This window comes from Narcine bancroftii, chromosome 6, assembly GCF_036971445.1.
Source record: "Narcine bancroftii isolate sNarBan1 chromosome 6, sNarBan1.hap1, whole genome shotgun sequence".
NCBI lineage: Eukaryota > Metazoa > Chordata > Chondrichthyes > Torpediniformes > Narcinidae > Narcine > Narcine bancroftii.
The window spans coordinates 10,810,442-10,824,507 of record NC_091474.1 but is presented as its reverse complement, the minus strand read 5'-3'; the positions used below and the strand labels follow the sequence as shown (position 1 = coordinate 10,824,507).

General features: G+C 40.4%; 1 protein-coding gene across 24 annotated transcripts in view; it reads right to left on the bottom strand.

Moving 5' to 3' along the window:
* The window catches only part of xkr7b (XK, Kell blood group complex subunit-related family, member 7b), a 259,515-nt gene that overhangs the window by 198,468 nt on the left and 46,981 nt on the right, over positions 1-14,066 (bottom strand). For 23 of the 24 annotated variants that reach the window (XR_011339886.1, XR_011339884.1, XR_011339882.1 and 20 more), the window contains one exon: positions 9,856-9,954. The exons of the other annotated variant lie outside the window; for it this stretch is intronic. The gene's annotated coding sequence lies outside the window, so the exon portion shown is untranslated. The remainder of the gene's footprint in view (positions 1-9,855; positions 9,955-14,066) is intronic. 24 annotated transcript variants of the gene reach the window in all.

Genomic DNA, 14,066 nt, shown 5'->3' with positions numbered 1-14,066 from the left:
ACACACACACACACACACATACACACAGAAAAGCCAATTTGACTCTCTCTCTCTGCTTGCAAAACCACATGACCCTCTTAGAACAGCAAACAACACTCCCACACAGACTGCGGCTATGAACTACTCCTCCGAGTTCTTTCAACTGTTGCTTTTCGAAACAACCATTTATTAGTGAAGTCTCTTGGGCACTCTCCAAAGCTTTTGCAAAGGCTCTTGTAGCCAGCCTGACTAGCTTAAGCAGAGCTCCAGTACTTTAAATTAGATGTTTTGAAGTGTTTGTATGTAACCTACACTTTAAAAAAAACCCTGCCCCCCCCTTTATCTCCCAAAAACATATCTATAATCTGTCACAGAAGGTACAAGCAAAATGCAGGCAGGTATCTAAATAAAGATTTGCCTACTTTCAGTTATTTCTTCGTTTATTATGAACAAGATTGTTTTTCCAGACTCTTTTGTGTAGTCTTCCAAAGGCGCTCTTTGCCTTGGCGCTCTTTGCCTTGCCTTGTCTATCTCATTGTCGATCCTTGCATCAGATGAAATGGTGCAGCAAGGATCGACAACGAGATAGACAACAAACTCGCCAAGGCAAAGAGCGCCTTTGGAAGACTACACAAAAGAGTCTGGAAAAACAACCACCTGAAGAAACACACAAAGATCAGCGTGTACAGAGCAGTTGTCATACCCACGCTCCTGTTCGGCTCCGAATCATGGGTCCTCTACTGGCACCACCTAAGGCTCCTAGAACGCTTCCATCAGCGCTGTCTCTGCTCCATCCTCAACATTAATTGGAATGACTTCATCACCAACATTGAAGTACTCGAGCTGGCAGAGTCCGCAAGCATCGAATCCATGCTGCAGAAGACCCAACTGCGCTGGGTGGGTCACGTCTCCAGAATGGAGGACCATCGCCTTCCCAAGATCGTATTATATGCTGAGCTCTCCACTGGTCACTGAGACAGAGGTGCACCAAAGAAGAGGTACAAGGACTGCTTAAAGAAATCTCTTGGTGCCTGACACATTGACCACCACCAGTAGGCTGATATCGCCTCCAACCGTGCATCTTGGCGCCTCACAGTTCGGCGGGCAGCAACCTCCTTTGAAGAAGACCGCAGAGCCCACCTCACTGACAAAAGACAAAGGAGGAAAAACCCAACACCCAACCCAACCAACCAATTTTCCCTTGCAACCGCTGCAACCGTGCCTGCCTGTCCCGCATCGGACTTGTCAGTCACCAATGAGCCTGCAGCAGACGTGGACAAACCCCTCCATAAATCTTCGTCCGCGAAGCCAACCCGAAGAAAGAAGAAGATGAACAAGATAAGAAGATTGCTGAACATGCCACCAATGGAAGTTCAACCACAGGGTTCAATTCCATTTCTAAAGTGTTGCACATAGCTAGTAGACATCTTCAGGCACCATAGATACCCATGCCAGCATCTTCAGTTTGTGCCTCTCATGTTCAGGCATATTGATTAGGACATCTGATCACTGCATTATTGATTGTGAGCCTTAGGGAGGATCAGCAAGATAGAGTTGAGAAAGGAAGGAGTGGAAATGAAACAAAAATTTGGCAGGAGATTAACACATCACACAGAGGTTGATTAAATAACCAATTTGGATGGAGCAAGTTTAGTTATCATCTAATTGTACCAGTACAACCTGTTAAAACAACATTTCACAATGCAAAACAGTGCAAACACATGTACAGACAAGTACAGTACATATATTTAAATTAAATATTATTAATAAATAGTAGAGTCTTGGAGAGTTATTTTAGTGGTTCATCAGTCATTCAGTAATCTCACAGCCCATGAGAAGATAGGTCCTATACCTCTTACCTCCACTTTAAGATATTGAGAGGGTATTTTTAAATTACCATTTTAGATGTAGTCTTTGAAAGTAAAAACAAAGAAACTCAGCCGGTCTCACAACTTCCTTAGGAATTAAAGATATATTACCAATATTTTGGGCATGAATCTTTCTTCAAAGTATAAGCAAAGGTCAGAAAGGAATTAGAAATAAAGACTGAAGATTGGCTGGGGGACAAGTTCAGACCAACAAAAGGTGTTAATTGAATGTGATGAGGAGAGGTGAGAATTAATTTTGGCTCTGTGAAAGGAGACAGAGGGAAGGAGAGAGAGAGATAACGCACCCTGGAGGAAGAAAAACTGTGGAATTGGGGGGGGGGGGGGTGGGGGTTTAACGGAAACTGGAGGTCGATGTTAATGCCACAGTCTGGTTATGCATGAGATCATTAAAAGGCCCATTTTCCTGAATACAACTGACCTGCAACTGGACTTGTTCAAAGCAAGGCAACAGATATATTTAACAACATATGATTGATCACAGCAGCAAGGAATCTCAATTCTTTTCCTTCCACTACACTCTACACATTCATGTCTTATCACCTTGATGGTGTTGGCAAATTACAAAGCTAGAATGTGGAAGAAGTGGTGAAAGTATTTTCTTGTATGCTAATGTGTAATTGGAGAATGATAAAGTATTAAATTGTTACATACAGTTCTGTGTTACAGTTGGTGTATTGTTAAATAATTGTCACCCATCTTAACTCAAGAATTTAATTGGCTTTGAATTAGATGACAATTTGGTGTCAGAGTTATTGGTGGACTTGAGCCAAGAGCATCTATGTTGTAGCTTATTATAATAGTCAGAGCAAATTCATCACATTGTGACAGACATTTTCTTGGAATTTACAATTCTTTCCTGATGGGTGCTCAGAAAGTAGATTTTAAAAGCTCTGCTCTTCATTCAGACCAATATCGATAGTGATTTTCTTGTATTTTGAATGTTTTGTTTCTGATTGCAGCCAACTGAACTACCATAATAAATAATGGTGTAGGTGGATCCTTCTGTCACCAACATAGTTGTTATTTATGCCTTTCACATGATTCCCAGCCTGGAGACCATGAAATGGCCATTAATGTAATTGAACTGCATTAATGCAACCTATAATTCATCTCTCAGGATATTTCCTCCCTTTTCTTGTTCCTGGAATCATTGCTTTTGCTAGTTTTGTCTGCCCTACCATTTCAAACATGTAGTTAGGGGTTATTTACAACTCCAACTTCCCCAGTGCGTATGAAATGTCATTGTGGTGGAACTTCTTCCACATTTCAGATTTATTGTCAGAGTACATATGTGACATCACATACAACCCTGAGATTTTCTTTCATGTAGGTGAGGCAGAATTACCACTTATTGGTAATGCATCTCACTGGCTTTTCACAAAGCCCTGGAACACCTGGACAGTAAAGATACCTTGATCAGGATGATCTTTATTGACTATAATTCAGCATTTAATACCATCATCCCCTCCAAAACTGATCAGCAATCTCCAAGACCTAGGATTCAACACCTGTGGTAAACCACTGTTACACCGTGACCAGGCTGCTATCGACTGGACACGCCTCCCGAGATCAATCCTACCCATAACCCCTTGCAGGCTACCCCTTTCCTTTTGCTCTGATCAGTCAAGGAGGTGGATGGTTCTTTGATAGTGTTCCAGTCTTTAGCTATTAAAACCCTGATTGCTTCACTGCTCAGCCTTTTGTGAATTATTGATGGTTCATCAATTTTAATAGCTAATATTTCAAAGGAGTCTGGAACAGTGCCTGAAATCAGAGAAAATTTCCATCGACCCCCAGTCACCGGATGCCCTGAACACCATCGAGCTACGATGCTCTGAAAACTTCTTGGCGGCAGCTGTGGACGCCATCACCACAGATGCAAATTGACTGAGACTGCTCCTTTCACAGGTCGGACCCCAGGTTTACCCATGTTCAGTGATGCCAGATCATACCAGGCCCAGCATCACTGGAAGATTAATGAGGTTTTCTCCAGGCATCTCCTGGCCAGCAGAAAACGACAGCCTGGTGAGTCTAGCACTAAGTTCCTGTGGGCCCTCCAGATCCTGTGCAGAGCCTGCGACTATAAGCCCTTGTTCACCACCCAGAGTGCCAAGGACCTCGTTAGAGATGCCTATGTTGCTTGCCTCTGCTCCAGGTACATACGCCAGTGATTACTGCACCATAAGGAACTCAATTTGACAAGGGTGATCAAGCTTATATAGACATTGGAGGTAGCCCTCCAGAACTCCAAATGACTACTCGGCCGCTATTCTGAGACAGGGCATCATCCGACTCCATGAGTGCCTGGTCCCATACACCAACCCACTAATGATCTGACCTTGGTTATCGTCGTGGGCAATCTCTCCAGTTGCAACTTTTGTGGGCAGGGCATGCACCTGAGGAAACATTGCCCTGCCAAGGATGTAGCATCACTGAGTGTCCATGGATTCTTCCAGGGCTCTCACAACCTCTGCAGCCACACAAGACTCCAGTTCAGTTCAAACCATCAGCAACCTGAGCCAAAATCCAAATCTCTGTCACGATGAGAAAGGCCTTCAGTTCCCAGGGGTCCTTTGGGAGCCCTCCTTGCACTCAGCATCTTCTTGCTTCCCTGCTCCGATACCTGGTTCTCATGAGCCAATCACCAGCAGCCTGAAGGGAGTCCACCTCATTAGCCCGTCACCTGGTCACTCCCTTAGGGCCATCTCCTCTGCTTCTCCTTCTCAATGGAGGGTGTTGCCCCATTTTCTGGTCCCCTGCACCAGCCCGCTGCTCAAGAAAAGTTTGCCACCCCTCGAGACAGTTGCTAAACATAAGCACCCCTTTCTTGGGCCTTGACCCTGTGGTCACAAAATTTTAAATAATACACCATCAGCTCCTTTAATAGGCTGTTTGTTCATGCCTCAGTTTAGAGAAGATCAGGTATTCCACATTGTATACCAACACTAATTTTCATAAAATGTGGAGTCCTTGTATGGACTATTTTCATACTCATTAAATCTGTTTGTCTTGATCATTGAATGTGTTTATTTATGTAAATTGTTTTCCTTCAGTTAGTCTTGTTTTATAGATTCAGCAGAACCGTACGACCTTTAATTTTATGTCAAAACATCCCATGTTTTTTTTTCCATTAGAGTTCTTTGGTTTCTTTTCTCCTTCTTTTCTGTTATTCCAACAATGTGGTATGGGGAAGGGGGTGAATCGTTATGGTTTTATTTTTGGCAATGTGCATATTCTTCATATTTGATAACCTTGTGTTCTCTATACAATGTGTTCTTGTTCTATTTTTTTCTTTGGCTTGGCTTCGCGGACGAAGATTTATGGAGGGGGTAAGAAGTCCACGTCAGCTGCAGGTTCGTTTGTGGCTGACAAGTCCGATGCGGGACAGGCAGACACGATTGCAGCGGTTGCAAGGGAAAATTGGTTGGTTGGGGTTGGGTGTTGGGTTTTTCCTCCTTTGCCTTTTGTCAGTGAGGTGGGCTCTGCGGTCTTCTTCAAAGGAGGTTGCTGCCCGCCAAACTGTGAGGCGCCAAGATGCACGGTTTGAGGCGTTATCAGCCCACTGGAGGTGGTCAATGTGGCAGGCACCAAGAGATTTCTTTAGGCCGTCCTTGTACCTTTTCTTTGGTGCACCTCTGTCACGGTGGCCAGTGGAGAGCTCGCCATATAACACGATCTTGGGAAGGCGATGGTCCTCTATTCTGGAGACGTGACCCATCCAGCGCAGCTGGATCTTCAGCAGCGTGGACTCGATGCTGTCGACCTCTGCCATCTCGAGTACTTAGACCCTCTTGTTCTATAAAACTCAATAAAAAGGTTGAAAGTGAGAGAACAGGCTGCTTGCAGCCTCTACAGAGCAGATGGCAGTAGGAATGGGTGTAGGACCCCGCGGTGGAGCCCTCTCCCCCAGCTCCACAGCAGCAGTAGGCCTGCTGTGATAGCAGTTCCAGCAACCCCACCATTTTTAACTCTTTCTGGAGCTCTAATGATGTTAGTGGCTCCACCCACGAAACTGGTCAAATAAGCCAGCATAAAGAACCTCACGCAATAAATAGTCAAAATGTCTGCCTGGGAAGTACAACAAATATTGCCCAAGTTGTCCTTGAAGTGGATTTAGGAGTGTGGAAATTATTGTTAGTTGGTGCTACGCAATTACTTACAGGAAAACACAGCAGTGGTGAAGTTGTCATTTCATTTTTGCCTTTGCTGTTCCATCTTTTATGAATTATTTACTGGGAGGGTTCAAATCCAGTACTGTCTGCAAAGAGTTTGTACATTCTCCCTGTGTCTGAGTGGGTTTCCTCTGGGTGCTCCAGTTTCCACCCACCCTTCAAAAGGGTTGTACCAGGGTTGTAAGTCAATTGGGTGTAATTGGGTAGCATGGGAGGTGCAGTATGCTTTTTTTTAGTTAATTATGCTAAAAATTCCCAGAAATTCAGTTTGATGAAGGGTACGAACTTTAAACATCGACTATTCTCTCTCCCCCGCTGATGGTGCTTGTCCTGCTAAGTCCGTCCAGCAGATTGCTTTTTGACTCACAAATTCAACCTTCACATCAATTCTCAACTTTGCAAATATCAACACAATAACAAACAAAAAGCGGCCTTTTTGAAATGTAAATAAGGCAAATCTCAAACCAAGTGTTGCAAACATTCACTGGTATTGTTTTGACTAATATGTTTCACGAATGGAAGTGAAACATAAAAGTCTGCTGACACCAGGGTTGAAGTTAAAACACAATGCTGGAGGAACTCAGCCCGTCAAACAGGGGACTTTAAATAAGCAAAGATAAAGATACATAACGAACGTTTCAGGCTTGCTAAGATAAAGTCCCCTGCTCGACCAGCTGAGTTTCTTCAGCATTGTGTTTTTACTATGAGGTACTAATTTCTTTCTTTCTTTGGCTTGGCTTCGCGGACGAAGATTTATGGAGGGGGTAAAAAGTCCACGTCAGCTGCAGGCTCGTTTGTGGCTGACCAGTCCGATGCGGGACAGGCAGACACGATTGCAGCGGTTGCAAGGGAAAATTGGTTGGTTGGGGTTGGGTGTTGGGTTTTTCCTCCTTTGCCTTTTGTCAGTGAGGTGGGCTCTGCGGTCTTCTTCAAAGGAGGCTGCTGCCCGCCAAACTGTGAGGTGCCAAGATGCACGGTTTGAGGCGTTATCAGCCCACTGGCGGTGGTCAATGTGGCAGGCACCAAGAGATTTCTTTAGGCAGTCCTTGTACCTTTTCTTTGGTGCACCTCTGTCACGGTGGCCAGTGGAGAGCTCGCCATATAATACGATCTTGGGAAGGCGATGGTCCTCCATTCTGGAGACGTGACCCATCCAGCGCAGCTGGATCTTCAGCAGCGTGGACTCGATGCTGTCGACCTCTGCCATCTCGAGTACCTCGACGTTAGGGGTGTGAGCGCTCCAATGGATGTTGAGGATGGAGCGGAGACAACGCTGGTGGAAGCGTTCTAGGAGCCGTAGGTGGTGCCGGTAGAGGACCCATGATTCGGAGCCGAACAGGAGTGTGGGTATGACAACGGCTCTGTATACGCTTATCTTTGAGAGGTTTTTCAGTTGGTTGTTTTTCCAGACTCTTTTGTGTAGTCTTCCAAAGGCGCTATTTGCCTTGGCGAGTCTGTTGTCTATCTCATTGTCGATCCTTGCATCTGATGAAATTACTGATTAAAGATCCTGAAACGTTGACTAATCTTTTCTATCCATGGATGCTGCCTGACGCATCGAGTTCCCCTAGCAGATTATTGTTTGCTCAGATTCCAGCATCTGCATTCTTTGTGTTTTTCTATTGCACTAATTACAATTTTATGCTGTGAAAATTACATTCAGCCCAAGAAAATAAGTAATTAGTTCTTTAGTGGTTAATCTGATAAATGAAACTCCAGAATTTAAGATATTGGACTTGCAATATGTTTTAAGATAATGTTGTCTTAGGAAAATGGTTTTTAATGGTTGGATAATTACTTTTATGTAACAACTGACAAAGATCAGTTGGCACTAGGTGCCTAACTACAAACATGTTTTGTCATGGAATAGCACTATATTGGACTTCATTGAAGTCTGAAAGATTATTTGGAGAAAAATAATGACGCTTGAATGATTCCATGAGGACAAGACCAGAAAAAATGGGAATTGAACTGACCTAGAGTATTTATGCAATTACAACCAACTTAATTAATTAATTAGATTTGCAGAGAATAAACTTACTTGCATATCCATTCCAAAAAGGAATTGAAGTAAGAATACTTGACACCAATGTTACTGGGTTAGAGAGAAGGAAAATGCATTGCTCAGAGGTTTCAGATACCTACCCCTTGTGCAGGTATTTATTGAGATTATTTTTAAGGTCAAGGATAACGCATAGTAAGATGTTAGAGATTTACCATCATTCGCCACCTCTCCCAACATATTTCCATCATTATCTCCAATATACTAGGAACAAACTAATACCTCTGGAGAGGAAGTGAGAAATTTAGAGTGTTTAGTCAAAGCTTCAGACATAATAGCGGGCTTCAAAAAAATCGAGACAGCTAAAATCATTCTGAATGAAATGCAAGTAATAATACTTTGCATACAATGTATTGCCTCTCAAACTAATGCCTTGCTGTTGTCATCAGGGATTTTCTCTTGTTTGTAAAAGTTTAATGTGAAACATCATTTGCTGAAGAATATAATCCAGCATGCACCTTTGGCTCCAGGAAAATTTACAATCTGATCTTCGGCATTAAAGGACAAATACTATTGTAGAACTAAAATGAATTGGGGAAGGTGGCTGCCCTTGTTACAGTTGGCTCGAAGTTCATGCCCTTAAATCAGCTTTATGTAAAATACTTCCTAAACTGTGATATAATTCAATGAATTGCTTTATCCCATATTGTTAGTAGCTCACATCATCGGTAGAAAAATTGGGGCTGAGATGTAATTGCTTTATTTCAGAGAAATATAGCAGAGAAATTAATCCTGCATAAACATTTTAGTTTTTTTTAGATTTAATGGGGGAGCAGGTCAGAGGTCAACGATGAAACTGTGCACATGATACCACACAGCCTGCTTACATCAATCATTTTCCATCTGTGGTCAATTGGGCACACCATCTGTGGGCTGGATTGCAGGTCATTATTTGATTATTGTGTTAGCTTGGTGACATATCTGCAGCCATATTGGTACAAAACCCTACATCAGCACCTAACAATGAACTATCTTACAATCACAATTTCCATTCAGTTAGAATTTCACTTTAAAATTAATTAATAACTTTAATATTGTATTGTGAAGAACTATTAATTCATATTTTGATGTGTATATAATTGTTAGGCATTTATTTCAATTTAACATTGATCCACATGCATAATTATTATTTTTCCAATTGCCTGCTAGTGGTTTCTAAAATCTCACTGCTGTAATAAATTAATTGTTGCCTCTAAAGGAACATTTGATTATCACAAAATTTCTTACATGAATAATTAAAGAGCAATAAAACAACATTTGAAGTTAAGGATTTAATGAATATTAAAAGCAATGAATATTACATGGTTTATAAAATTATAAACTTATTCTTAATATTTAGCCTGCATTGTATGCTAATGGACAATATTTTGGATGTGTGACTTATGGAAAATACTGAGAAAAGGTCAAAGTGACATCGGGGATTTAAACCCATTTCTCCTTCACAATAGAACCCAAGAATCCAAATCTCTGAAACCCATTGTTTTGAAGAAATATCAGTGTGGTACATTAATCTTCCTGTAGGCAGTGGAGATGGTTTCAATGAATTGTTTTGCTTGACTTTAACATAGAAAAAACATTTTAGAAGGACCATTTTCAGCTCCAGTTCTATCTTTGCTGTTCTATATAGTTCCATTTTTAGATTACAATAATTTACCATACAAGTTCAGGCCAATGCTAAGACTGATATTCCTCTCTTTCATTTACTCTGATTTCCTTGTCTATATATATATATATATATCAGATTATAGCTTACCTCATTTCTCACACAATTCAATCCAATATTTTCATTGGTTCCCTTTCTTCCTTCAGTGTATCCTCCATAACTCCTTTCCCCAAGCTGCTGCCTTGCTCTCTGTTTTCAAAGAGATTTAATGTCATTCCTTAATATCCGAGCATTTAATTTACCAAACTCTTTTCTTTTATGTCTTTAAGCAATCACTTACTATTCATAGACCACTTATGACATAGGGATTGCTTAACATGGAATGTGAGTTTAGGGGAGCAGTTTGAAAAAACATTGGATCAGATAAATGAAAGCTGTATTGAGGAATGAAATCATCTTTCAGACTAATGATCACAATTATTGATCTCTGCCAAATATAATAGTGATTAATTCTGAAGCAAAAAAAGTCTAAATCATTCTGTTTTAATTAAATTTCTTCCGACTTAATTCACAGCAGTTACAGAAAATATTGCAAATATAGAAAATACTGCACCAAGAGGCACTGCCATAATGCTGTCAAAAGTAAACATTCTTGGACTTGTCTCTCTTCTGAGTTTCACATTTTGCAATGACAAAGAAACACAATTGTGCAAAGTTAGTGAAACGTATGCACAAATCAGAACACAGTGATAACCGAGGGTACATATTTAAACAGGAGTTAACAGTGGCAATTAATAGGATACAAGCTTTTTGCTGTGTACCTTAGCAATGGTTTTCTGACATTCAACTCACTAAGTAGTAAAGGTCAGCAAGTACTGTACATTACTCTTAAAAGCAAACAGTTCTGTACACACTCAGATGAATAGCTTTAATAATATTGAAGGTTCAAATGTGGTGTTATCTAAATGTCTAAGCACACATCTCCTGTACTCATAGGCAAAACTCGGCCTATAAAACAAATTTCAAATGAACAGACCTAACTGGGATTCCAGTCACTATATTACCATATTGTTGCACCAGGTTCCTTCTGAAAATGAAATGCCCAGAAACTCCAGAATCCTGCGTAAAAAGAACTGCTTCTCTATTCATCAGATCAGAATTAGTAAAACAAGAACTAGATAAGGAGGTAAGATATGAAAGTAAGCAGACACCTTGGTTGAAGTAAAAACACAATGCTGGAGAAACTCAGCAGGTCAAACAGTGTACTTTATATAGTAAAGATAGATCATCAAGGTTTCGGGCCTGAACCCTTACTCAAGGTATGAGCAACATGTAGACAGGACCGGAATAAAAGGGGAGGAGAACAGACAGGAGGTAATAGGTGGATAAGGAAGAGAGGCGCAACTTATCTGCTTATTACCTTCTGCCTGTGGGCCTGTGCTCCTCTCTCCTTACCATTTTGGGCACCTCTCTACATTTTGCTCAGATCTTGATGAAGGGCTCAGGCCTGAATTGTTGGTTATGCATCTTTATCTTTGCTATATAAGTAAGCTGTTTGACTTGCTAAGTTTCTTCAGCATTGTGCTTTTAGTAGAGAAATACATCTGGCCAAAGTGATAGGACCAAAAACCTTCCCCATTTCAGCACCCTCTCATCAACATTTCCTATAGGAGTAATGTCTAACACAGGCTATTTGTGACCTATGAAAACTGAGGTATAAAACTATCCTACTCAACTCTCAAAGTCAAAGCCATAGTCATCCTCAGCTCTCACTTCTAGAAATCTTGCCACAGGATTCATGTCAGGTATTGCTGTTGCTATATGGTATATATGACAATTTGACGTGGACTGTTCCATTTCCAAAATCAACAAAAGCTTTCACTGAAAAGCAAGGAACCATTAACTATTACATCATTCATTTTTGCATTGATATAGTTAGCCATGTTGCAAGGTGACAAATTAGTGTGGTGTAACCATAAAGGCTACTCCCAAAGTTGGAGCTGTTAGGAAATTTAATCCCTAATACCTGCTGTTTCTGAAATTACTTCAGAGAGTCCACGAGCACTGACAATATTTTTAAGACCTCATTAAAAAAGCAGATGGAGATTGTTGGTGGCAAGGAAGCAGCAAGGATGAATTTCTCAACCATCTTATTCACATTTAGATTGAAATGTATTGAATCTACCAATCATTTTCCATTGTCACACTTTAGAAAACACACCAACCAGTCACACTGAAACAATCTTAAACATTCATATAAATGGGCATGAAAAACAATTACTTAATTCAATATTTTTCCTCACTTTGGAATAACCTGTAAAGGTCATTGAGATAACACCAGGAGCCAAAAAGCTGTCAGTATTGAGACACTCCCATTAACATTAATTAGCCTCTTATTGACATTGGTCTTATTTGGAGAACTTTTCCACAGGTAATACTTGAATATTGACCTTGGAGAGGCAATCAGAATTGACATTGTGAAGAAAAGAAGATATGCTTAAAACCAAGAGGTCAGCTTGTTCCTGAGGTCATTATTTTCAACATATTTTTAGTTGAATTATTCAAATCAAATTTAAAACAATTAAACATGCCACCATTATTTTCTTCAATAGATTTTGAATGATTTCATTAAAACATTCAAGTTTTATTTGCTGTTATTGAGCAAAATAAGCCTTCTATTATTTGAGCTACAGGAACATACAAGAAAGTTGTTTGATATTTATGGCTTTGATCAAATTTATCATGGATAAATTTATGGTTAAATAAAAATTTCAAACAATCCAAAAATATCATTGTGAATATTTATTGCAATATATCCCCAGAATGCCTGATGGAAGACTGCCCAAGGACATCTTGTTTGGCCAGGTGTCCAGAGGTACCTGAAAATGAGGAGGCCAGTGACTAAGGTACAAGGAGCCTCAAGAAAGCTGGCATTGCCCCATCAACATGGGAAGATCTGGCTCAATATTGCTCACAGTGGAGGGACGTCATCAGAAAAGGTGTAGACGCTGCTGAGAACAAACTCAAAGAAGCAGTGAAGCACCATAAAAGAGCTTCTGCCCCTCCAGGCTTCATCTGCCAGGAATTTGACAAGCAGTGCCTGCCAAGGACCAGCCTGACCAGCCACTGCAGGACGCACATATCAAACCCCACAAACTGACTGAAAGGAACCATCATCATCCTATGGGATGGAGAGCCAGAAGAAGAAGACTGAAATGCAGATAGTGTCTGGTTGGAGATTTAGCCTCCATGGAGCTCAACTGCTATTTTCTCACTTCATGATAACATTATGGAAATAACTTGACACAATGTTAGAGTGCTCTGTCTTGTGCTTGTCTCACAGAATTTCAGATCCATCCTGACAAACAGAATGGATGGATTTGTTCCATCTATGAAAGGGTTTTAAATACCATTCCTCTGGATGCTGATTAGAATCTGTTTACTTCCAATTTTACCCATTTTCCCTTCCAAAGTATAAGACTTCACAATTTTCTACATTATAATTTCATCTGTCATGTACCTGCCCCTTTTGCTATTTTTTCTTGAAATCTGCCACTGTCCTCCTTATTATCATGTATATTTTTGAATTTCACATTATCTCCAGACTTTGAAATTATGCCCTGTCCATCCCAGTCCAAAAATGAAAATCTCAAGAAGATTCATGATCCAAATAATAAGCTCTCAATGTGAAAATGTGAAGCTTTTTGTATCCATTGTGGTGCTGAATGAGTCGATGATTTGAAGTGCTGCGTCCCAGGTTACAATGCAAAAGTGGAGTGATCCAGACAGTAGCAACAGCCGTATCAAAACTATGCAGCAAGCATCTGTCAGAAGTGAGAATATTTCTCCACAGCCTAGTAAGAATGTTCTGTTCTAAGGTTTCTGTATAACATTAATCATCAAGCAATATTTTCAAACCATAAATATATTTTATTACCTTTGATTTGCAACATCATGCAGTGATGTCAGTCTTGCTTTAGTGATAGCTGACTCAAAAGCTTGGGATTTCAAACCCCACTACCAAATTTTGAATGCTAACATGTCATTAGTGTAGTCTTTTGAAGAGCCATTATATTGTGTGCCTTCTTTGATGATGTCTTGCTATCCAGGTCAATATTTATTCCTAAAAGCAACATGTGATTATGTGCGCAATATTGGAATGCTGTTTGTAAGATTTTGTTCTCTGTAAATTGGTTAATTGTGATTTCTGATAAAATAGTGACTCTATACACATCTGAACTACTTGTAAAATGCTTTAGAACACCCTGCAGTAGAGAATTATATATTATAAAGATTCAAGCTATCTTTATTATCATTCATAAATACACAAAATGTTTTTACTTTGTTCATCCATAAAAACA